The 27,885-nt window shown below is 33.4% G+C and overlaps 1 pseudogene; it reads right to left on the bottom strand.

Annotated features, from left to right (window-relative positions):
- Positions 1 to 9,473: 9,473 nt before the first annotated feature.
- Positions 9,474 to 27,885, bottom strand: part of LOC130836437 (palmitoyltransferase ZDHHC4-like) — a 173,035-nt pseudogene continuing 154,623 nt past the window's right edge.

Here is a 27,885-nt window from a genome sequence, read left to right as displayed (position 1 = left end):
GAAAAAAATTAATAACTAGGCCCCAAAACCAATTTTTAAATTAAAGTTAACACCTTACACTACTGAGAAATGAATAGAAATCCATTGGCAAAGGAAGAATAATAGTGAATTTGAAATTAGAAATGAGTCTGTTCCTGTAACTATGTGTTTGAGGTAAATAACATATTTTGTTTTATAAATCATCTCTGACTAATCAAAGTATGTAGCCTTATAATAGTAAATCACAAATTATGTTGCTGACATTCAGCATATTAATATTAGAAAAAACTGAGTTTCTTGTACTGTGTGTATCTGATTAAAAAATAAAACCAATTTATTTTACTTACAGGAATGACATGTAAAATGTGACTAAATTTAATCATGGTATGGTTTCACAATTTTTTGCAATTATTATATATCACATACAATTATATATATTAATTTGTATGTTATATATATTTACTTTAATACTCATTTCTAGTATTGAGCAGACTGAAAGATTCCCTTTACTTTTGCTTGAGTGGTTGTGTGTATACATTTCCATGTGTGGAAGAAAGATTGAGAGTATGTGAATTTGTGTATACTCTGAAAGGCTGAATAACATAATCAAATTGAAAAGAAACTGGAGCTTTTTGAATGGCTAGGTGATTAATAAAATAAGAAGTAACCAAGGAAAAAAGTTCCTATAAATAACTGGGGAGAATTTATTATGGAATGTCTATATTATGTTCTGTTCTTTTCCAAACTGGAGCTAAAGAAATCTATATATCTTTTTTCAACAGTATAAAAAAGAAAAATAGGGCATATGCACCAAGCTTTTAAAGACTTGGGAATCAATAATTATCACTCTTCCTGAAGTTTCTGTGATTTGCCAAATCTGTACCAAGAAAAAACAAAAACCCAGAAACAGAGATTAAAGGGTCAATAAATATTTATTCAGAGTCTTGACTTGAACAAGTTGACCATTCCAGAAAAGAAAGCATAATCAGCTGGCTTCTGTCACCTATCCTGGATGCCATAATAGAGGCCTTTGCTCAGTACTAATTGGAAAAGCATGAGAGAGATTTGAAGAAACAGAAGGTGGTTGTGTCCTCATGTGGAGGAAATGATCACAAAGAATGACTGACTGCTGTGGCCACAGAAAGGAAATGGATTAAAGGATAGTTTGATGGCTGTGTTCATTTGTGTCACCTACTTTGACCCTAGAAGATCACTATCTTGAGGTTAAAAAAAAAAAGTAGCCAAGAGAAAACTGAGGCATAACATCAGGGCACTGCTTGAGAACAGCCAAGGTGAGACACTGATAGTAGTAAGAACAGATGGTCTGTGTAGCCCCTGAAAATTATCTACTGGGGAAGATACTAAAGGACTAAACATTTCCTATTGTGACTCTTGCAAGACTTCAGCCCCCAACTGTTCTTCCCACCCATCTTACTAATTTCAAATTGACTCCAAGGAACTCAGTCTTGCTGTCCCTTCATCCTGTTCCATAATTATCACTACCTAACATTCTTCATACTTTACAAGAAATTGAATAATGAACAACTCATGGAACAAGCTATAGTGCACTGACTTTTCCCTATCTGCCCTATGAAATCTTTAGGCTTCTTGTTTTTCTCTTATCATACTGCCTACCCATCTATTTCTATCCTTGTTTAACCAATCTTCTTCCTTAAATGTTATTTTTTTGGGTGAGGAATTTAGAGTTTCACTAAGAATCTGGGGATACCTGAGTTCGGGGATACATGGTGGTTGAGGCCAGATCATGAAATCGGAGGCTGTCTCCCTAAATTTTATCCCAAAGACACATATAAGAGTATAACATATGGCCACAACTTTCCCTTACTCCACACTGAGACACAACCAGTTTATAAGTCCACAAAGAAAAATTTATAAGACTTCTAAGAACATAATGTTATGAAATAAAGATAAGCTATAATTGGAGTTGGTAAAAAGGAGCAGCAACACTTTCATGGGAGAGGGGAGTGTTTGATGTTTTTGAGCTTTTCAGTAGTGACCTGGATTTGTCTGCACTTAGTCAAGACTATGATGCAGTCTTGTTTTCCATCCCCCTTCATCATAATCCCAGAGTGATCTTGTCTGATGTTGGTGTCCTGTGAGCTTATTTTTGAGAACATTACATGTGGCCATGAAGGAGAGGTTGGCTCCCTGCAACACTGAGTCCTAGATGTTAATGTTCAGAAGTGCTCCTATGTCAGGCGCTGCTATTCTCTTGCTCAAAACATATCTTCTTAGCATCAGATACACCACAATATAGCAGCAATGTCCTTTTTTCCCAATGAAATTAGAAAATTTAATGACTTTCTTAAAACAAATAAACTGGATAATTTATCCATTGACTAGAAAGCAGCAGTCTATGTACAAAAATGATGTTAGAGCATGTACTTTAATGTGTGTTAAACTTGGTATAACTGCTTCATTTAATAGTTTAAAGTAAGTAAGGGAAGGGTAATCTACTTTGAATCATGTTTGGTCAAATTTCCACACAATCTGGCTCTCCTAATGCTGTTTCTTACAGTGATTTCCTCTTCCCTGCATGACTGTAGTTTTCATTATATGCTCCACATCTGGGATCACTCAGTTTGTGAACAGTAGTTATTATATTTTCAAAAAGAATATCTCTGATCATATTATATTCACCTCTATAATTATACAAGACTTATTTTTCATGCCTTGAAAACAGATTGTAAATTGACTCTCCCACTATCTGAAATAAAAACTACTCTTCCTCCTAAATTCCTAAACTTTCCATGTATATATAGATATGAAAACCATTCCCAACTATGCTTCTACTTTCTAATCTCTACATTTTGCTATTTTCATTCTTTCCCCTGCACATGCCAATCTCATGTTTTCTTCTTTCTATCAATATATTACCTACCATTTCAACTAAATCACAAATTTCACATTTTATAGCTTTGAAGTAGTCTCACATCTTGCTTTTAAACTGACATAGCGGTTAGTGCCCCTTAAAGGACATCAGGTTATATGGTACCATACAGATCACTTTTGTGCCTCCCTTATTTCTCAATTAGATTATATGTTTATTTTAGGTAGGAACTGGTCATCATTCAAACATTCAATATCAAATCTCTAGTAAAGTCTAGACACAAGTCTTCATCTTCATAAATTCTCAAAAAACCCTCTTGAATGGAAATTTAAACTATACTGTTTTAATATGTAAAAAGCTAAAGACTATATATTTTCATTTGACACACAGTTTAATCTCTTTTTCAACTTAAGATAGCTTCTTTAAATCATTTCTATTTACAAGTATATTACTACATATTAATGTGTCACATTTGAGGGAAAGAAATTTAAAAGCTGCTGTCAGCAGAAGCTTGTCTAACTTTTAATTACTGTTTCCTAAATTACTGATAAGAATGCTAAATAGTTAACAATTTTGTGAAAAATACTGTATCAACAATTCCCTTACCATGCTCTAAGAAAACTTTCAATTTTGGAAAACTAAAGTGTTAAGTTAATTTTATAAATAAACAAAATAAAAGTACTGTCTAGAAACCAAACAAGGTTAAATTAATTAACACTTTGGGGTTAACATACAATTCACATTCATTTTATATAGTGTAAGGATATTATACCTATCTCTGTGTGTATGTGTGTGTGTGTGTGTGTGTACACAAAGGAATGTGATGACCACAGTAGTTGCCAAAGTCTGGAGATGGGGGTGAGGGATGAATAGGTGGAGCACAGATGATTTTTAGGACAATGAAATTACTCTGTGTGATACCATAATGATGGAAATGTCATTATACATCTGTCCAAACCCATAGAATGCACAATACCAAGAGTGAACCCTAATGTAAACTATGGACTTTGAGTGACTATAATGTGTCACTACAGATTCATTAGATGCAGCAAATGTATCACCTGGTGGGGGATGTGGATAGTGGGGAGGCTATGGAGTGTGGGGATGAGGGTATATAGGAAATCTCTGTACCTGCCCCTAAAAAAGAAAAGAAAAGAAAAGAAAAGAAAAAAGAAAGAAAAATCTATGTAATAATTGTAAGATATTGATGAAGATTATATATCCAAAAGATGAAATGTTATAATAGAGAAATGAAGACTTTTTTAACATTATAGACTGAGATTCATATTAATAACATGTTCCATGGATTCCCCTAGAGAATTTCACAGGCTTATATATCATCTGAGAGAAACACAGCTTTCTTCAACTCAAGAAAATTAGAAGGCCAGACTTAGCCTTTCTCCTGTCAATTTTTAAAATTAATTTATAAAACACTACCAAAGTTATCATCGTTAATCTCCATCTCTTGCAAATCACCATCAACAAGTCCATTTTTCCTTCATTAAAATTTTTTTTCTGTTTATTAAATGTGACTTCAGTTAAACTAAGAAGAATAGAATTTGAGGTAAGAAATACATTTAAGAAATTAATTTGCATTGCATATTATCAATTTTTAATCTCTGTTTTGGATATTTGTAAATAGAGTATATGACATTCAGGGGTCAAAAAGCTGAAGTGCTCTTCCTAAACATACTGTAAAGGAGAATTTAAATATGAGAGGAACACACAGAGAGTAAAAGCCCGGAAGACAGTACCGAATATCCACACATTTAACTTGAATCATGTGAACTGTCAACAGTCAGTAAAAAATATATATGTTCAAGAATGAGGGAATTAATTTTAAAGTCACTATAGTGTTTGGGAAAGAATGTGGTTAGAGGTAGGAAGCCTATCCAGGTACCTAGTTATACATACAAAGAATCAATTTTTTTCCTAAATCATAACTCCATTGGGAAATGCCTAAATTTCAATTACAGTTTCCCCCTCTGAGCATAATACCACAGTTATTACAGCGAATCCAGTCTGTCTTCTGTTTCCATTCATCTCTCCCTGGAACCAAAGATCTTACACTCTTTCATATCTCCTGTTTTGTTTTCTTTTTAACCAATCCTACTCTTAAAACAGTTGATTTCCTCAACTAATACTACATATTTCTTCTTCTCTAGAAAATACTGCTGCAGGCATGTATATAGGTTGTGGTAGGAATTCACCAGGAATAGACAAAGCACAATGAAGTATCTTTTTTCATTTATGTAACACTCCCTTTGTTTCAGGGGTTCTGAAACATGTCTCACTACTAGGTTGTAAGTAATTTGTCAAACATTATATTGTGCCTCCCTCAAGTTTCGTGATCTAAGATGAAAGAACCAGGAAATGTATCTATTTCTAGACTGGTTCCTACATTTGAGTTACCTGCATACAGTTGGCCTAATCCTAAGATTAGTACATACCAATCTATACTGTAACTGTCAGTTTACCCCTCTATCTTCCACATGCAAATATATGTAACTTGATGACCAGTACTGTATACTGTTCATCATTTGATACCTAGTTTTTGAATTTCTACTATGATTACTTTTTTGGTATTTTTTACCTTTTAAAAATATGCAGTTTAAATATTATTTTATTGTAGCTTTTTAGCAACTCTTTAGAAAATTTCCCTTATTATATAAGAAATTATATATCTTAGTACATTATATAATAATAAAACACAAAGAGAGACACCCCACAAAACAACATATAAACTAACACATCCACAATTATCCTTCCATCTGGCAAAACTTTCATCACCTAGTCTATAGGGAAATTTAGGAACTATCCATGCAATTTAACATACATGAAAAGATGTTATGTATCTCAGGATTCCTGTCTGAGAATCTACCCTTCCTCATGATTTTGCTGAAGAGCTCATTGCCCAATTGCTAGCATATTTTTATCTCTTTAACTGCTTACTCATTTAGCTCATTATAGGCCTGCAGGCTGCCTAGGTTTCCGAGGTCAACCCAAGGATACTTCTGTATTGCTATTGTCAGCATTTCCGTCTCAACTGAGATTATTCAGTTCAATCTCATATTTAACCTTCAACTTTTGTATAAAATGCTTTGCAGCACTTTGAAACAACACATCATTTACATATCGTCACCCCAGCACAATCCAAAACTACAGCTATCAGGATGCAGCAACTTCAAGAGCTTGGGGTGATGTTCCTTCTGAGCTAGTTAGAAGAGTTTTCTAATGGACCAAAACAGTTTTAAGGCTCCAGAATGTATATAGTAGTCTTTGATAAAAATTTACTATCAAAATAAGAAGTGAAGGAGAAGCAATAAGAAAACTGAATGTAATTTCTTGATATTCATTGTGATGAAATTACATGAAATAGCACAGAAGTGATTTTATTTTTATACAAATCAATAGTTATACTCTAATCTCTTTAAACATTAATGTTCTATGCAAGGTTTAATGTTTTGGATGTCCACCACAAAAGACATTGTTATTTCATGATGGATAGTGAAGAAGCACTTTAGCACATTAAACGAGTTACTAATTGTTCCAAAGATAAAAATAATGACCTTATGAGCTGAAAATATCTTTACACTGTTACTAATGGGTTCATTTTTAAGATAGTAACGCTTTTACTATAAACATTAAAGTCTGTATTAGAGATGGTTGATTAAAAGAATGATCTGAATTATCCTCATTCTGCTTATGTTTAATCACTGAGTTAAAAGTAATAAGCAATCCATGTTGGTTTCAAAAGGCAAAAATAGGTCCCCAAATTTTATATCTGATCCCAAAGAGGAGACTACACAGATTCTAATAGTATTCTCTATGAAAATTAATCATCCTGAATTTCATTTATTCATCTATTAAAATGCTAAAGGTGATACAAATCCTTTTATTCTTCCACTGATTCATTTCAGCCAACACTTAAAGAACACAAACCTAACCTTCCCTAGAACACTGAATGGGGATTTGTTAGAAAGCAATTGGAGAAATAACTTTGTCCTTAGGGAATCATGTTAAATAAATGAATTTAATACAAGAATAATAGCTACAATACGTGTCAGAGTTCATATATCTCTCCTTCCTACATTATGTAAATTATGTATAATGAATGATCGTATATCTGTATATATGCAGTGTTGTAGTGTTCTGGTACAAATTCAGTAACGCTGTATCATTAGAATCAGAATGTTATTTAATTGTTCTTTTAAGCTATACACATACTTACAAAAGTGAGCAAGAATAAACTATTTGTTAATTGCACAAATGCATTCGTTGCCTTAGAGATAATTTTTAAATCAATTTTAAACAAGACTAATTAAATGACAATGGTGCATTTTTCCTAATAAAATCTATATATATTCAAATTCTAATCACTTCACTCACAGGGGCTAGTGACCAGATAGTTTTAAAATGTGTTATTCATTTTGGGGAAAGAAGCTCACAGAGGTAAAGTGTCATTGTCGTTATATCACATCAAAGTTACATACTATCAACATGATTTTTTACTGTTGATGTTGACCTCATTCACCTGGCTGAGGTGGTGTTTCTCGTTTCTCCAGTGTGAAGTTACTCTTTCTATACTGTATTCTTTGGAAGAAAGTCATTGTGTGCAGACCACATTTAAGGAGGGAGGAGTTATGCTCCCCCTCCTAAGGGCAGAGTACCTGCATAAATTTATTTGGAATTATTTCACGTGGAAGATATATCTATTCTCTCTCTTTAATAAATTAATAATTTTTATGTGAATGTGAATTCATACATTTAAAAATATATACTTTGGGTTATTAATCAATGTTCCCGTATTTATTTCATTTCTTCATTGTTCTAGTTTTGGCTGTTGGAAGCTCTTTCAGTTGATTCTCATTGTCCCTCCAATATATCTCCCAACATTGTGGTGTGTTAATTGTTTGTTTGCTCTTGAGGAATTTCTTACTTTATGGTATTTCAGGATGCTTCAAGGTCATCTTGTATATTTCCTGCCTCAGCCCTAAAATCCGCTATTTCTGCTATTGGCCCTATTACTCTTATTGGTGAATGATAATAGAAATCAAGATCTAGATGCTAAATGTGTTGATTGCTATTGGAACATTTTAGGAACTGTAAGCAACCTGGGGCTCATGGCCCAAGATAAGAGCTAGGGGCAATGAAGCAGATGCATGTTTGAGAGAGATGAATTGAACTTAACAATAAATTCACATTATATAGAACTAAAAGGAAGATAATGAGATAATATCCAATTAATACTCAAGTAGAATAGAAAATTTAAAAATTAAGTTTTGGAATAAATTATCTGTTAAACACACAGTTTGGCACTTTTGACTATTTCCTAGTCAATTTTTTTACAACATTTTTCATTCATTGGACTTATATATATTAAATACCTATATTTTAATTCAAGACATATATTATTAATATGCTATATTAATACTATTTAGCATGTAAATAAATGTGTATAATTATATATATTCCTGTAACTTCAAATTAAAATTAACTTCAAATTAGTTAGATTTGTATAGAGTATCCTCACATTTTTTTCTTTCCTTTTTATATTTTCTTACCATCATACATCCTGTGTTTATTCTCATGCTTATATTTATTTTGTCAAAAGTAAACTTTCAATTATCACTACTATATATTTATTATAAAAATAAAATATACATTTTATTTGTTTTCCTATATTTCTTGTTTTCCTATATTTCTTAGTTTTTGTTGAGTGATTCATCTATAATTATTTATTAATATCATTCATTACTGTTTTAAATTATTTTGTCATTTATATACAAATAGTTGGAGTATGAATTTAACTCTAAATGCAATTCTAATTATGTCTCAAACAATGATACACATTATTGTCTTTTTATACATTAATAATAAATTATAGCTGTGGATTTAACTTTCTTATGCCACCAATTCTAATGTTAACATCTTCCAGGAACACCCTCACAGACACACCCAGAAATAATGTTTAACATCTGAGCAACCCATGACCCAGACAACCTGACACATAAAATTAATCATTACATGTAATTTTTTTCTATTTTCTATTTTTTAATGTCTTTGTTCCTCAATGATTCCTGTTTTATGTGGAAATTCAGTTCCATCTTAGGTAGTTTCAAGATCTTATTTCCCATAAGGTTATTTTATTCTATAGTTATTGGTAAAATTCAAGGTTTCCCTACTTGTTTAGCACCTTTCCTTCATATTTCTCTTGTTTCAGGATTTTTCTTTACAAAAACAGACATGCATTTAATCTGTTATTATAATTCATTAACTAGCATTGGTATTTATTTATTTTTATTTTTATTTATTTATTTTTGGCTATGTTGGGTCTTCATTGCTGAGAGAGGGTAGCAAGCAGGGGCTACTCTTCGTTGCAGTGCACAGGCTTCTCATTGTGGTGGCTTCTCTTGTTGTGGAGCATGGGTTCTAGGAATGTGGCCTTCAGTAGTTGCAGCACTCAGGCTCAGTAGTTGTGGCTCTGTGGCTCTAGAGCACAGGCTCAGTAGTTGTGGTGCACAGGCTTAGTTGCTGTGCGGCATGTGGGATCTTTCCGCACCAGGGCTTGAACCCCTGTCCCCTGCCTTGGTAGGTGGATTCTTTAACTGCTCTGCCACCAGGGAAGTCCCTCAACTTATTTCTAATAATACAGAAAACTGAATAAGAAAGTGTCAACAACCTGCAAGTGTCCAAAGTCACAGATGTAAGTCTCCAGGTACAAGTCTGACACCATCACCAGCTGGACCAGAAACACAGTACTCACCACAGCCATGGTGGCAGCCGAGGCTGTCAACATCAAGAGGTAGAAGAGGAGGTATATGGTGTTCCAGGCACCAATACAGTTGTTCACTCCCACACAGTGATGGTCAAAGTAGTGCATCCACCAGTTACACACACTACAGTGCTTGGATCGTGCTGGTTTCCTTAAATCACAAGTAGAGCCCCTCACATTCTTTGGGAATATCATTGAACTCATAAACTTGAAGAAAGAGTAGTTCGTTTACTTTTGTTGTGGTACCAGGGTTAGTTACACAACTTAGGGAAGAAAAAAAAAAAAAAAACAGGTTTACAATCAGCAGCAGATAAGGCAAAAAAAGGTAATACAAGAAGAACTCCAGCTCCTGACAGAGGCCAACTATTTCCCAGGTGTATTCAGTATAAACCATCCCTTGCAAGATGAGATGCAGGATAACAAAAGGTGTGGCTTCATGTATGGAAGAGGTAATGAAGCAATCTTAGTATGGCTCTCTGAAGGCATTCTGGAATTATGGATAAAAATATCTGTGTTCCTCTTCTGACCAGTCCTTCCAAGCAACGGGTTTTTGAGCAGATGGAGATGTAACAACACCAATCAGCACAAAAGCCAGGTAGGACAAGAAGAGAACCAGAAAGTCCATCCTGGGGGAGGTGATTCAGGGTCCCAGCCTACCTACTTCTTTTGTTTGGATAGTTTTCAGCCATCAGCTCTGGTATTCCTCCTCCGAACACTCACGGAGAATTCAAATGGCATTACCTTTTTTGCAGCGGCATGCACATGGCACAAGAGGTGGCACTCAAAGCTGCAGGAGATATGGTTCCTCTAGGAAGCTGGGTCTGGCACCGGAATTGGCCAACTCTATCATTGGTTTTTAAAGTGAGATTTTTCTTTTTCTTTCCCTGTTACATATAACAATATCATGGATATTCTCAGAGACCATTAGCTATAGATCCATCTTATTTCAAAATAAATAACTTCCTACATAGAGTAGTTATATCACATATACATACTATGGGACTATATCTTTTATTATTTTATTGCCATCTTTATCTGCCTCTATGGTATCTATTTCTATTTTCACCAAATACTTCTAGCACAATTATTCTCAACCAGGAGCAACATTTTTTTTTCTTTTACCAGGGGTTTTTTGAAAAAGTCTGCAGATATTTTTGATTTTCAAAACTGAGGGGATGGTATGGGGATCTAGCAGGTAGAGGACAGAGATGCTGCTAAATATGCTATAATGTGGAGAACATCCCCCATAAAAGACTTATGTGGAGCAAATGTCAGTAGTGTGAGGTTGAGGAGCTCTGCTCTCGCCACATGGTGATAGATATGGGTCTTCTCTCTCCTCTTCCTTTTGCAAATGGGATATGAGAGCAAATGACCTATGTCACAACTTGGCAAAGCATTAACAGAGTTCAAAATATAACATGCTGCTATTTCCTTCCTGTAAAGTACCTTGACCTAGGGAAGAGATGCCCCTTTAGCTTGCATATTTGAGTGAGTAAGATATGGAACAGAGGTTTACTTCTCTAAGACAAGTACTTAAAATAGACAAGTACTATAAGTGAGAAAGATACATTGTAATTTTAAACTATTGTGGTTTTACTTTTTTTACTATAGCATAATCTAGGAATTCCCATGTGTCCATTTAAAATTTAATTAAAATTACATTAAAAATTAGTACTTCAGTTGTACTAGCCACATTTCAAGTGCCTTAAAAATTGCGTGTACCTAGTAGCAACTATATTGGACTGTGCAGATAGATAATTTCCATTATTAGAGAAAGGACTTTTTCTAAAAAATATTAATAGGCTATTCTCACTGATATATCTCTCCTCATTTCCTTTCTCTACAACTGCACCAAACTCAAATTTACATAAAAAATGTAAGTTAGTGCAGTCTGTGTGTGTTTAAATGTGGCCATTTTATAAATTCATATGCATTTTGTTTTTCTTAATCAAAAGTATCTCATGATTTTTTAAATTACTTCATTTAAATCCTGTATAATGTCCATGATGAGGTAGATTGATAATCAGTCCCTTTAACCATCTACTATCTTTGTTTTTAGGTTTGGCACTGTGTGTTTTGGGAGGGATTTTGACCACTTCAGATATCAATGAAGCAAACATCATTTTATATAAAGTTTTGTAATTTGGTTCTTTCATTTTTACAGGAGAAAGTCCCTGGAGTACATTTTGGGCAGGAGCTACACTTTATTTTTTTTTCAAATATAATTTCTAGGCTCTCTTTTTTTTCACAAAATATTTGCAGCAATTCATATTTCTACCAGTATCACATAAGACCATTATTCACTGAATGCTATATTGTTCAAATCAGTCAGCTTGGTGTTTGATATTTCATTTTTCCTTTGCTTCTCTGTGATTTCTAATGAATTTTACCATTTTTGTTTTTTGGCTTTTTGATATGTCTGAGAACTCAACAGTCTATATCCTTCTCTTTTTTGTTCTTACTTGGATATTTTTAAGTAAGGTTGTAGAAAACTTCCATATGGTACTCTTTATTTCACATCTGTATTTCTCTTTTATTTCCTCAACTGCACTTTATCTAATCACCAATTATTGTAGTTTTTTTCATATAAAAACTTTATTTTTATATTACAAAGTATATTTGTCTGTTGTTTTATAACTCACAGAATTAATGTCTTCATTATTAGCATATTCCTTTACCCTGGGTTTTTTACATGTTCTATTTGATATTCTGAGGGTTATATTTTTCTGGTTTGCATAACTTTTAATGTATTTAGAGTTTATGCCTTTTGTCATCAAATTTGATTATTTTAATTTATATGTAACTTTAGATTTGAGTAAATTATTTTTCAATATTTAATTAATTTAAATCTTTTAAATTATTTAATGCATGTTTCATTGTTAAGACACTAGTCTACAAAATTAAGTTTAGGGTTATCTGTATAATTGTATGATATTACTTAAGTGACAAGAATTCTTAAAATGTAACTACTTTAACGACTATATAGACTACCTGTGTTTTGCTTGAGAGTTATGACTTCAGATCTCTACTGTAAAATTTTTTTGTCTCCTTTTCAGTGAAAATTATGCCTTGTCTTCCAAGTACACCTGAGTAGACCTCTCCTGACTTCAGTGCCAACAAGTTCAAGACATTACATATTAATAGTGAAGACAGTGTAATTGATCAGACCCATTACTTAAGCTTTGTCATTTCCTTTTGACTATTTCATTTTTGACAAATGCTAAAAATGTATTTTAATGCACAATTAAGCTTTTAGTTACATAAATATTTAAATAAACAGATGATCAAAAGAAAGAAGATAAAAATCACTGCTCCTATGATCTCTCTTATGTGTGTTTGGATTTTTTTAATGTGATAATTTCATCTTTATTTTTTAATGGTATGTTTTTAATAATTTTAGTATATAATCAAATATTCTCATATAAAATAAATTTAGTGTTTACCTAATATTCTATCTCATTTTTGCTAAAAAATTTATCCAGTAACTTTTATTAAATACTTGTGATATTTTAAGTTATTCTCTTTGATAAAGATACAAAGATATTATTTGTCCATATACTTATTACCTTGGGAGTAATCTTAGATTCTGATTCCAAAATTATTTTTGCAACTTTAGATATGCATTGTTAAATTCCTTCTAAAAATAATTTTGTTATAGTGGCAACCTATGGTGGAAATAATTAAATGTTGTTGTCTACTTTATTTGGAACACCAGATTGGATATGTTAATAATAGTTCTTAAAAAGCAAATGCTATTGAAAGATTGTGAAAAGTAAATTCACATAAACTAATAGTTACTTCTAACCTTTTTCACTTCTTAAAAATAAGAAATTTTTTGATATTTCTGTATCTAATCTAATGTCTATTGCATTGCCTGCCACAGACTATATGCTCAATATATTTGGAATAAATTAATGTTTATGATTTTGGTCTCACAAATTTGGACTAAAAAATAGTTCTACCTTTCTTTTAATAATGAGGTTGTATTGCTTATTTGGAAATCAAATCTCTTCCTAAATTTCTCTTAAGCACCTTTAAAAATTCTTACACAGGTTAACAGTTGTATGTGGGAAATAAATAATGAGATGGGCTCCTCATATCATACAGAAATAACTCTTTATAATCTTTTTGACCTGCCTGATGATTACTGCAGCCTTCAAGACCAGTTCACTGACTTTTTCAAAACAGCAGCCTGGAGTGTGCCTCTGGTAAGAGACATTTTGAAGAAATGCCTCCATTAAGCACTACTCCTGAAGCTTGTTCTCATCAGTTTCTGCCTTGTGGGGCTTGAGACATAGTACAATTGTCTGCTCATTTACTCAAGCCACTGTGGCTCTCAAATATAAAGGAGGTCGCTCTTTCCCAAGTCACACATAGTGAAGGTTGTCTCATATCAAAAAGTGCTTGGTCCCCAATCTTACTTATCAATACTTCCAATTCACAGAAGAGCACACATACCACAGAGACTCGTTTTATTCTCCCAACATGCGGTCAGCAACTCTGTGAGTTATGCCAGGCAATTCTGTGACCAAATAATCACTCTTCAGTGTTCACCTAACCATGGCGAGCTGCCCAGAGGATCCAATTCAGTCTCACTTCTATGGTGAATTATTTCTCAGAGACTGCACTGGCTCTTTCCTTTAAATCACCTTGGTCAGGGTAACCTAATTCATCCAAAGAGTTTCTTTTTCAATAAAATTTAATTACCAAGAGACAGAATTGTGAAACCCTTGCCTGTGTAGGCAAATGTGCCCTACTACAGTCCCAAAATAGCTAAGTTCTTTGGTGAGGAGCACCACGACAACATACATTTACAGAGTTTACACTGTGCCATCAGAATGGCCTGATATACAGTTCCTTGTAAAAATGGGAGAATATTCTTGCCTTGTAACAGGGGGTATTCACATAGTTATTTCTAGGGCAAAGGGATACTTCTCCAAGAAGAACTGATGTTTCCATTTTTAGACAGAAAAAAATAATGACTTTTGAGTGATAAAATGTCATGCCAAAAAAAAAAAAACACTCTCTCTGCAGGTGTTTTTTTGTTTGTTTTAACCAATGAATAAATAGAAACCATTTTTTAAAAAACAAAACAAAAACATACATATACTTATTCATATATATATATATATAAAGTCTTTTTGTATTGATGTATTTGACAAGGAGTTTATTTACTTGGTTGGTTGGAAGATAAAAGTAAGTATCACACTGAGTGAGTATTTCAGAAAATACTGAATACAGTGTGAACGACTGGCTTTTAAGATAATTTCTAGCTGTACATGACTAATCTTACTTAACGGAACATTTTGTGGGTTCGTGCCCACATTTCCTTTATGCCTGTTTTTTGTTCTTCACAGAACATGAAAATATTTCACAGTCACTCTATAAACAGGGAACTCATTTTTTAATGTCAATGGAAAGTTTATTAACGTGTAAGTTATATAGCCTACATCCACACATATGTCATATCATGTGACAAGCCACCATTTGTTATACAATATTCCATGCTCAGACATATGTCGATTCATAGAGCAGAGGATGAATATATCAAAAATGAATTTTGTGAAAGGTTATTTTCCGAGACAAGTGAATTGTTAAATTACTTAAATAAATATGTAAAGTAAGCATGCTTACAGATCTGCTTGGCTCTTACAGTGAGCATTGGAATAATAGCTTAGTTATTAAAAGTAATGCTTTCACACTATGTTAAATTGAATATCTTCCATGATTACTTTTAAGTTAAAAAATAGATAGATAAACTATTAGATTTATAACTTCTGGAGCTAAGTGACACAGTAAATAAGGTCAGAAAAATAATATATTTCCATACTGGTTAAAAAAAAAAAAAAACTTTTGTTCTTTAGATACCATGTTAGGATGGTAAATTGAAACTAGTACACTGCTTGCATAAAAGTTTAAGGAAACACTTCTGAAATATTAATTTTTATTCACACAAATGTAAGAATGAAGAAAATTTTGTTAATGTGGAACTTGAGGAGCACTAGTCTTTTTCCCCCCTTAGAAAATAACAGCATTCTATTAGTACCTTTTAAAAGTAAATACCTGTTTTTAATGGAATAAATAAAAGAAGTAAAATAAAATTACATGTTGAATTTGTTAAAACTGAGGAAATACTTAAAATATTTAATTTTAAGTTTTTCATGAAAAATGCTACTTAATTCTAAATTAGTATAAATATACAGCAAATGCTATTAGGGCTTTATTAATTGGTTTCCTTCTTCCCTTTTTTTTTTGGTTGTTGTTCAAGTATTTCAACTTCCATAAAAACTGTGAAGTACTTTAAAGTATATTGAATAAATGTAATTGAATAAATGCCATAAGTAAAATATGGAGAATAAAATTAAGTAATAAGTAAGATAATATAACAATAAGTCTTTTCTTAGGAAACGTCTACATTTCCTTAGGATGAATTACAATGAATTAATTATTCATTTTGAATGACTGGCTATAATACCAGTTGTAGTAAGATTTATATTTAAAATTTTAGATTTAACGTGTTTTCTATGTATATGTAATCATCTCTTTTTAAAAAATTTCAAACAGGAAATATGATTGAATATACATATCCTCTTTTTATTTTCCTTTGTAAAATATTATCTTGATGATAAGTATTGCTTTCTTCTAGGTAAACACATATACATTCACTCACTTGAGAGTCCTAACTAGAAATAAATACATTCCATAGACTAGTAGGGATTACTGGAGTTTGATTCAATTAGTTGTAGTAATATAGAGGGGGAAAATAGGCTAAAATGTAATAGTAGCTCATACTGGTATTTGAATGGGAATGTTTTCTTTAATAGTTAATGGATCAAGTAATTTATTTTCCATTTGCATAGTATTTTTTATTCATTTTCAATTTTATAAATCACAACTGTTTCAAAAAATATCAAGGATGTTAAACCAAATTTTAGATGTCCCCAGATAGTATATATTTACATTACTCACACACGCTAGTCTGCGCTTTACTACATATTGTCTCTTATATCGCCTATAAAAGTTAAGATCTTATGTGTGAACTTCATCATTTTTTCACTCTCTTACCTAAAAGCTCGCTCATTCTTCTCACCTTAAGTTACAGAGGGAAAGAACTGTTGCTTACTCTTAGACTCATCAAATGTTATTACGAGTCTGTCATTTTTTAATCTCCTTTTAGACCTAAATTCATTAATTACTACATAAATATATGAATTACTGCAAGGTCAACCTAGACATATTTGTGAACAGACAGTGTGTGTGTTTTACACTTTTCAAGTTTTTGATGTGTATATGTGTGGCCAACCCTCCATTTCATATATTCAGCTGGAAGGCAGATTGGTATGATTTATTCCTAATCAGAAGTCCTAGCAGGTTCCTGTGTAAACTGCTGAGATCATTTAGTTTATACCATATCTATCCCTCACAGCCAGATCTCTAACATTCTGAACCAGTAAACCATATGGTTCTACTTCTCAACATGTATTGCTACTAAAGTTTTTCTTTTTCTATCTCTCAACAAATCATATTATAGTTAGTACATATTTTACAATATAACATCTGATTTTCAGTTTCTCCTACTCCCACCCTCAATCCATTCATTGTCTCACTATCCAATTAAAGTAACTGGTACTCTTTGCAGCAGAGTGGGTAGTTGATCTTCATATAGAGAAAACCAACAAGACCATAATATTTAACTGCTGTTTTGGAAGGCAATAGTTTCAAAATTCTTGGATTGATATAAAACTGTACAAAGAGTCCAACTTAAAGACGACCCCCACATATAAAATTGGCAAAGTTGTGATGATATAACATTTTATACAAACACATACACACACACACACACAGAGTCAACTAAAATGAGTTAGTAAGTGTGGAGTCTATGCAGATTAAAAAAGAGGAAAATTGAACACTAAGTGTACCCAAAATATTGGTGATGCATACTACTTACTATATTATCCAAATTATTTGTCATAGTATTAAATATAAATCAGTCTAAGTTGTGTATCTCCTATACCCAAGATTTGGTTGACTTGAAATCAACCAAAAGACTAGTTTGCCAGTCTTTTGTTGTAAATTTTAAATTATAAAGGACAATATTTTAAAAAGAAATAGTAATTATATTTGGAAATATTGTTTTGTATAAGATAATGTAAATGTGAAATGATAGAACATTCTTTTAAGGTGGTTTGCAAAACTTTGTAAGAAAACACAATGTGCAATATTAACTTTTAAATTAATATGTTAATTTTTTAAAAGATTTGGGAATCATGGATCTATATGCATATGTATCTCTATAAAATATGGAGGTATATACCTCTCTATTTGGGTAAGATGAAATAGATGTATACAGTAATTGTATACAGTCCAGATTGTTCAAGAAACAGTAAGATTTGTACTAAAGTAGGAAGAATTATACCAGTAGTCATATACCAAATGCAGAAGTAAAGGAAGTTTGAAGCCTATTGACCACCCTTAGAAGAGCTTTGCTTCGGTTGTATCCCCTTTTTCCAGGTGATGAATCCTTTGGTTACCTATAAAAATCATACTGTAGTCATGAATTTGTCTTCAAATGAGATTTTGTGCCCTGGGACAAGGGTTTAATTGACATAGGGGAGAGGTTCATGTAGAAGACAGTCAGAGAAAGTATGGGAGAAGGGAGAAACCTGATCCCATACCTCTGTTATATATAAAGATGGAATTCATCAATACTTTTGAATTTTGACAGACATGGGTTTTCAAATAATGAAGTGAATGTAGTTTCCTTTGGGTTTATCAAATAAAGATTGAATACATATATAATAACTTGGAAACAATACAGCTGATAGAATTTGATTTTGTATTATATATATGAACCTTTCTACAGTCGTAGAGCTAGGCTTCCAACTAACAATGAGGGGCAATTTGGAAGGAATTTTTTTTCTCTTCCATTTGCTGCATAATATATTTTGGTTAGGATTTCATCCTCACCACTTCACTCACTCTGCCTTGGAAGAATTCCTCAGTAAGTTCCTAATTATGCACACATTAGGCCCATTAGATTCTTCTACTTTATTCACTTCTCACTAATATTTCTATTACGTACTTTCTTTTTCTTATTGTTTCCTGTACCTTGACTTTTGAAAAGCTGTTTTCACTGGTCTTCACCCTTTATACACTGATGCTTTGGTTCCCTCATTCTATATGACAATTTAATCACAAACTCTGTATCCTTATCCCAAAGTATTCTTTTCTGAACTCTAATAAAATGGAGCCAGCACGAGTGACTCATAAATATCATATTGTACTCACTACCAGTAACAACAAAGCTCACTTTCTTGCTCAGTAGTCTTCATCAGAAAGAGTAGCATCTCTGTCATCATCAAAGAAGCCAAAAACTGGGATTCATCCTAGACACTTCTCATTCTTATTCCACCTGCATCAACTTAGTCACTTGTTTCTGCACATGTGCTTTTGTAACATTTTTCAAAACTCAGCACTGACTTCTACCTTCTTCCTCTCACATGGATTATTGTAGTAGATTCCTAATTGTCCCCTTGCCTAAAAAATCAATTCTTTACTACATTATACCCCAAACATACCTCTAATGCATCATTAATACACTTAAATACAGTGAATACATAAAATCACTGATTTTCATAGGTAAACATTTATCTTCGTAAACATTGTAGTGCATAATACACCAAAACTGCTCAATGTCTGATAACTAAATTTAAATAGTGAATTCTTCAATGCTACAGTTGGTATCTAGACCCAGATATATTTATTTATACATGTGGCAGCCATGAAAAAAGTGCCTCTCAATCTCTGCAGAGAGTATGGTTGACTGACAGCTCCAGCTGCTACACTCTGTAATTCATTGCTGTTCATGCTGAGGCCACACTTCCCACAAATTTCATCCCATGGCTCATCATGGCAGGAATATTAAGTTAGCCCTGTTCTTGGGAAACATAGGACTCAACTGAGGAGTCACGTTGGCTCAGGAATGGACCTGCTGAATCCTCTTACACCTGATTTGCCTTCTAAGATACTTTCAGTCAGACTTTCTTCCTTCCCTCTTGCCTTTATCTGGGGTCAAATCAGCATCTTAGACTAGTAACTCTCCCAGCCTTTCCTGGTTCCTTTCCCTTTTTCTTGTTAGGTATTGCCCTTAATAAATCACACATTGCTTCTTATTCAGTCTATGTGTCTGCTTCGTAGAGGATCAAGACTGAAACCATTGGTACCAGAAGTGTTCCAAGGATACAGGTGGTAAGATGAGGAATCTGGGACTGGCTCCAAACCATACACCAGAGGTGAGGTACAGTTGGTAGGTAAGCTGTTGAGTGCCCTGATGCAAGATAGTGGCTCAGCTGCTAAGTGTTTTGTTGGTTGTTACCATGGAAGATTTCCAGTGGTGGGGAATGCTGCAGCAGATGTGATGATTCAGGCATTCAGAAATACAGGGGTGGGGGGAAGAGAGCAGATGGGAGGACAGTGCTTATGAGGAAAAGAAAACTAGTTGGTTACTGCTAGGTTGTGTTGATGTCAACAGAGCTATATTAAGAGACTGAGGACAAGAACTTAATAGCTAAGTATAAGAGACAGAAGGTCTTTTAAAAGGTGCTTATCTCTAGAAGCAGAAATACTGAGCAAAGGTTAGCAGCAGGCTGTAAACCTATTTATTAAAGCTGGAGATCTCCTCAGACTTTAGATGCTCAGTACTTGCAGGTCTGTTATGGCAAAAATCCAGATCCTGAAACATGAGGCAGGGGCATGTGTGTGGATATACGTGTATATGTTGATTTTCTGGACTTCCGGAGGTTGCCTACCCTCCCTAATAAGAGTGAGCACTCTGTTCTGCTGGAAGTTGCTGCAGAAGAAGAGAATGTGCTGCCCCAGAAGGCAAGAGGTTTTCTCCTCAGGAGCTACCCCTATATCCTTTCCTGACTGCCAGGATAATGACAGCAATAAAGCCCAGGAAAACCTGCCTTAGAACATGCTGAACCTCATAGGAAAGAGACCATACACCAAAAGAGTTACAAGAAAGAGTCATCATATTTGGACTGCAGCCAGGTGGTTTTTCCTAGGATTGACTCCTAGGGTTCTTGATCAAGGAGGTCAAAATGTAAGAGAAAGCAGGCAACTACTTATTGAACTGGGGACTCTTTCCCAGGACATAGTTATTATCCTAGGAGAGATCTCAAAGTATTAGAAACAAGTTGCTACTGAGGTGGCCCTTAAAAACCTAGGAAAGGTAAATGGTGAGCACTAAATAGGGGGGAAATGTTTGCATTGCCCTAGGAGATGGTAGAGAAGAAGGTTAAGAGAAGTGGGCATACTGGAATGGATATATTATATAAGGTCAGGATACCCACCAGAGATTTATATTCCATGAGAGCCCAGAAGACTCACCATTCACCAAAAATATGAGGTGACAGGGACATCAGCAGTATTCTGCAGAACAGGACTGACATACAAGAGGCAGCTGCAGAGTTGGATGATAGGGCTCAAGAGTAATAGAGGTCAAAAGTCAGCACTTAACCTCCAGGAGGTTGCAATTACTGTTATGACAGGCAAGGTCAAAAGGAAAGTTAAAGCACTTAACCGGCAAAGATTTGTGAAGATGGTTAAAAGTGTGCAGTCTTCCTAAGGGCAAAATAGAGTAGCAGCCCCAAGGATGATGCTTAACTTGTCACCAAATGGACTGCTGGTCTCCCTGAGCAATAGTGCATGCAATACCCACAGATCTACAATGATTTCTGTTCTGACAGGTAGAACATTCATAGGCACAATATCTAGAGCTGCCTTGGTATATGGGAGTTCTTACTGTTGGGCCCATATTTAACTTAAGTCTTCGGCATCATGGCTGTTTAGCTCATGTGTCAATAGTTTTGTTTTAGAGTACTGATATAAGATGGACATATTTTTAAAATTTCATGGATCTATATTGATATTTCAAATTTATATTTAGTACTATAGGATGTTTACAAAATTTCCTTGATTTTAAGTTTGAATTTCTTTGTTCTCTTGTACTGAAAATCTAATAAGTAATCATAATTACTTATTTGTTATATTTATTTATCTATACACAAGTTTTCATATATACAATTTCAAGGTAATAATGACTTTGAACAATAAGAAAGCAGAACAAATTTTAAGATTTATTTGCAGTTCTTGATTATAAAATATATTCAGCTAAGAATAAAAGGTAGGAATACAGTGTTCTGAAGACACTGGAAATAATTCCTTCTCCAGTGTGATTCAGTAAACAACTTGATGTATAGTTAGATTTATTTGTTTTGATTTCCTTTCAATTTTTAGAAATTGTCTTTTTTCTTATTGATTTGATCCTGAATGAATTCATAAACTATAATCACTATGATTCTTTACCTGAAATTTCTCACATCTATTCACTTTTAATAAACTATTTGATTGAATTATAAACATACATTACAGAAAACTACATAGGTCATTTGTATATCTCAAAACCATGGCAGTATATAACCATGCAACCACCACCCAGGCTAAAAGCAGAAACGCAGTATTAGAAGTAACCCCAGAAACAGCCTTAGTGTGCCTCCCAAATTCCTCTGTCTCCTTCCCAAAGTTTATTATGATCATTTTTGCCTATTTTTGATATTTATATAATATTTGCACACATAGTAAGACTCATTATATTGTTGCAGCAAATATTTTTTAAAATTTATTTTGCTGATAGTATTGTATTTTTAAAATATTTCATTATTTCTGCATCCATTCTGTTGTTGATGGATTATATTCAGTTTTTTGGATGTTCATGTCTTTCAAAGGTCTTTTGCTGAAATACATATGCATATCTTCAAATTTAGAAGTAAATCTTAATGTATTACCAAACAATTCATTTGAATTTACAACTTCCCCAGCAAGCTACGAGGATTCTTATTTCTTCACTTTCTTGTTAACGTTTCAGATTGGCAGTCTATTTTCAATTTTAGTATTTCTGCTTTATTTTTGGTGTTATTTTCACATGGAGGTTCTAATTTATATTCCTCTGGTGACTAAAATAATGGAGAAACTTTTTGTATGTTTACTAGCAACTTGTACATTCTCCTTTTTGAAGTGACTGTCTAAACCTTTTCTCTATTAAATTTTCTGCCTTTTCTAATTAATTTTAGGTATTCTTTACACCTTCTTGATGAGACACTTATGGCCTATATGTGCTAAAAATACCTTCTCTACTCTATGATTTTGACAGCACACAACAAAAGACCAGAAACAGACATCCATAGACATGGTAATTTGATTTATAACAAAGAACTATGGAAAAGGGCTGGATTTTCAATAAATAGTGCTGAATCTTTTGAATTATGTATGGGAAAAAAAGTGAAACTTGATGATTATATCACCCCACAAACAAAAATTAAATCCAGGTATAAAAGGTAAAACAAGAACATTTCTAGAAGGTAACATAGGAGAATATCTGTATAACTTTGGAATAAGAATTTGTTATTTAAATGAGATGAAGAAAACACTACCATAAAGGGAAAGATTGATACACATGACTATATTAAAGTCAAAAATGCTATTCACCATTTAAATGAGTAAGAAGCCAAAAATTGACAAGGTTCAAATTTCAATAAACAATTTATTCCACTGATATTATATGTCCTATTTTCCCCAAAATATGCATTTCTGGCTCAACATTTTTCTTTCATTGTTCATGATTCTCCTTTCTTCTCTTTTATTATATAAAATATACATTTTATCATCTGTTGACATTTCTGTTTTTTACATTCTTGGTGGGGCTGTGATCCCTCCATATATTTGTTTTTGGAAAACTTTTAAAGTGGTTTGATAATCCTTGATTACTATAGTTTTTGTTCATAACTACATCTTAAGCAAGAAATTATTCTTCTGTGTCTATATTATAGAAAAATTTCTGTAAGGAAAGTATTAATTATCTGTGTGCTACCAAGATCCCCAGTTTCCTCTGGTTGTAAACTTTTAACCTGGATTCTTATCTTCTACTTTAGAAAAGTGCAGTTGAACTTTATACTCTTGTGGCATATGGATTTCGGTTTTCTTTCCTGATAGGAGAATCCCCTCACCAAGGCAAAGTCTCACCACACACAGTGTATCAGTTTGCTAGGGCTGCCATTAACAAAGTACAATAGAATGGGTGTCTCAAACAACAGAAATTTATTTTCTCACAGTTCTGGAGGCTAGAGTTCAGATGTTAAGGTACTTGCAGGGGTAGTTTATTCTGAGGCCTGTCGCTTTGACTTGTAGATGACCACTTCATGTTCACATGATATTCTCTCTTTATCTATATTTGTGTTCAAATTTCCTCTTCTTAGAAGGACATCCATCATATTGGATTAGGGCCCACCCTAATGACCTCATTTTAACTCAATTACTTCTTTAAAGACTCTACCTCTAAACATGGTCACATTCTGAGGAACCAGGGGTTAGGCCTTTAACATATAAATTTGGGAGGAAAAAACAGCCCAGGACAGATGAGATGTTTTATTAATTTGAACACTCCTTCTATTGAGACTGTCCACCTCATCACCACTTGTGACATAACAGTAAAATAATATCCTTACTTTTAAGGGTATATATCGCTTCCTGAAATGCCTCACCTTGCTAGATAACTACTCTGGATTTAAGACACCCATTCATTTATGTCATATGATTTTTCACCTTATTTCTCTTGAGAAGATTTCATACATTATGCAGAAATTTTATATTTTCACTTAATAAGAGGCATATATGTGCTCAGTCTAACATGTTGGTAGAAACAAAAGTGAGTACATCACTTTTGGAAACCATTTGGAAATATATGTCAACTTTGTTGTTAATATATTAAATGACAAACGCTAGTTCCAAAATAATGTATTTAAGATCTATCTATCTATCTATCTATCTATCTATCTATCTATCTATCTAATCTACCTACATATCTACTTAAGTAAAGAGGGAGAGAGTTTTTAAAAGGAATGAGAGAAAGACACTTTTATACTCTAAGGGTTAATTGTGGTTAAATCAGGGAGGTGATATAAAATTAAGGGGATATAAAATTTCCCCTTGTCTGAATGACTCCATTGAACCCATTTTAACTCTTCACAGTAAACCTCCGCTCTCTGAGTATACTTACACTGGACTTTTGTTTCTAAAATAAATGAATTATTTTGTTAGGATTTGCAGCACTTCACAAAAATGTCCATAAACCCAGCAATTCTATGTCTAATAATATATGATGAAATACCAAAAGGAAAACTGTATAAACAAATTCATTTCAGCTGCAAAACATTTGAGAAATCCAACTTTCTGACCAATAGATTACTTATGAATAGTTTATATATAGTTGTGTAAATGCTATGTAATTGTTAAAATATTTATTATTTGTAAAATGTAAGTGTGGATATAAGATGATGTAAAAAATTAATGAGACCACTATAATGTATATGTGTAAATATTTGTATACATATATATATATTTGTGCACATACACATGCCATCTACCTCTACAAGGATTAAGTCACTAACCACTGCAGTCACTGACCTTCAACATACACTGAAAAGAGTTCAGGGTGGAGATCAGGAATGAGGCACTCTGTGCTCTGGGGAAAACTGACAGAACAGAACTTCAGATAATTAGATATTTTCAGCAAGAGATTTTATAAGCCCAATTTCTTGCATCTTCTCATATCTAGAAAAGCACTAAAGTCAGTAATGGAGACATCTGCTCCTCATGACTAGCAGCAATCTTCTTGTGACTAGTGACAAGCCTCTGCCAAAAGTGCGCTTAAGTGCACATATCCCCTTTGCCAAAATCACATACATACTGACCTCCCCCAGCCTCTTCGGAGCAGTTTTCAGAGTTATCTTTGAGGCTGTCTCTGGGCTATAGTCCTCATTTTGCCCCAAATAAAACTTAACTCATAATTCTCACATTGTGCGTCTTTTTTTCAGTTGACACACATGATAGTAATGTACAAAATGTAGAGGATAATATGTCAAAATGTTAGAATTAGTTTTGGTAATATAATGGTGCATGTCTTTTATGAACTCTAAATTTTCTAAAAGTTTCTGATAATAATTTTCAGTAGAAAAGCTCATATGCCTCAATTTGATGTGACTGTTTATTCCTTTAAAATAAAACTGACTATATATGTATGTTATAAACTAAATGGAACAGTTTTTCCTATCTATTCAACAGATAAATCACAAATAGATGCATGGTTTTGCAAGCTTTTCATAAAAATCTATTGAATTTCTGTTCCAAACAAAGTTAAGAACCATTTATTTAAACAGAAATAACTATGCCATGGAAACAAAACTAATCAGGCAAGGCAGAAGTTTATGAAACATTTGACTTTTCTAACAAAACAGTTACGAATACTAGCGGAATGTGTCTCTATTGACAAAAATAATTTACCTTTGTTATTTAATATTATCTACAAAATGGTGATTAGGACATCAGAATTACCACTGATGGAATCAAAGTTTTATGCATTCTATTTTAAAACCATTGTTTTAAACAGTAAATCTGAGCAGAATGTGCAGTTGAGGGAAACAAAAGTCATGGAGCAGAGAAAAATGTAATAACTTGCTGCTTGGGGCTTTGTTTTTTTTTCCCCTGAAGTTTGCAGCCTCTTCGCTCCTGCTGCATCATTCAGCAGAGAAGCCACTTCCCAAATATATTTAATGGTATTCTAAAATAACTCTTTTCTAGGAATCCAAAATGCTCCTGACAGCAAGAGGTAACCAAACACATTCAGTCAGCTAAGATTCAATTTTAGATCTCTTGGAACACTATGACACATTATTTACGAAAAAAATCCTTTATGCAGTGCTGATATTCAGCCAACAAGCAAGACTACATCCACATTGGTTTTTAAAATATTGAAATACTTTCACCCTTTTGATAAATAGGTACTGCCTCCAGTTTCCAAACCCACACATTCTGCCTATGCCATCATTACACTAAGGGTCTTGGGTTCTCCGCTCATATCCTCTGTCCCACCCCACAGTTCAGCAATCAAATTGTTAGTCCCGGGTACAGAAAGGTCCTCCTGGCCCATATTCCAGCACTATGCTGAATGTCTATCCTCATTTATTAGTGACTATGTTGTGCTAGTGGCTGAAAGATTTGAATTCCAGCCCTTCTTATGCATACTTATGTAACAGTTTAAAATATATTATGTATACTTCAAGGTTACTTAATATTGCTTCTTTTCATTTTTTTTTTAAGTTTTTCAGTGACTATCTCCAAGTGCTATCTGCTACAAGAGATTTTCACATTTGACCCCTACTCTCCTATGAGTTCCCCCTTTGTAATGAGCGTATGTACAGCCATAGTCCCATTTAACTGTCTATGATAAATATCCAGCAATTTCTAGGCTGCCGTAACTTAATTGAAGCAAAGGGGTTCAGCCAGAAGGATGACAGTTGGCCACTGGAATTTAGAAATACATTCTGCCGCTAATTGACTAAGAATTGAGGTATCTAGTATAAGTACAGCTTCACAGAGTTTCAGCATTAGGAACACTTGGGCTTTCCTCCCTGTAAATATGCCACTTCTCCAGCCCAATTGTCTGCCTGGATAGGTTTCAGTCTGGGTCCTTGTCAACCAGGAATCTGATTGTTCCTGAAGAGTCTCCATCCTGATCTTTACTCACCAATATAGAGTCTACTTCTTATCTGATACTGCCAGCACTGCATTCCATTTTATTTGACCATCATTTGTGCTGAATGATGCCTTCTTCCTAAAAAAAAATTAAGATAGGAAAATATGATTTTATACTGAAAATTATTTATGATACTTATGAACGGTGATTTAGCAACCCAGTTATACAAGGCAGTTTAAATATCCAAATAAAGGAAAATGAGCTAAAATAATTTTGATATTGTAAATTTAGGCTTTTACATATCTGAGAAATGCTAATCATGGAGAGATGGAAAGAACATAGGCCTACATGCTCAATATATGTGTTCTGAATGGATGAATTAATTCATGAAACAATGGATAACTGAAAACATGTTGGAAAACTGAAACTGCTATAAATGCACAATATATCATTGAAAACTGTATTTAATATACCCTCATTGTACATTTCAGGGTTCTCCTTTTTGTAAAAATCCATCTCTGATTTTTAGATGAATGCTGAAGGGAAGACTTATTTGCTTATATATACATATTTCACAACATGTCTTTTCCTAAAGCCATAACATAGACCACAGGGAGAAAAATGTCTCAGCTTAATGGTTAGTAAAGAACACCCTGTTCTGTTTTTACTCAAATTATTAAGATAGAACCT

The sequence above is a fragment of the Hippopotamus amphibius genome, chromosome 15 (genome assembly GCF_030028045.1).
Source record: "Hippopotamus amphibius kiboko isolate mHipAmp2 chromosome 15, mHipAmp2.hap2, whole genome shotgun sequence".
Classification (NCBI taxonomy): Eukaryota; Metazoa; Chordata; class Mammalia; order Artiodactyla; family Hippopotamidae; genus Hippopotamus; species Hippopotamus amphibius.
This window is presented reverse-complemented; position numbering and strand designations above follow the sequence as displayed.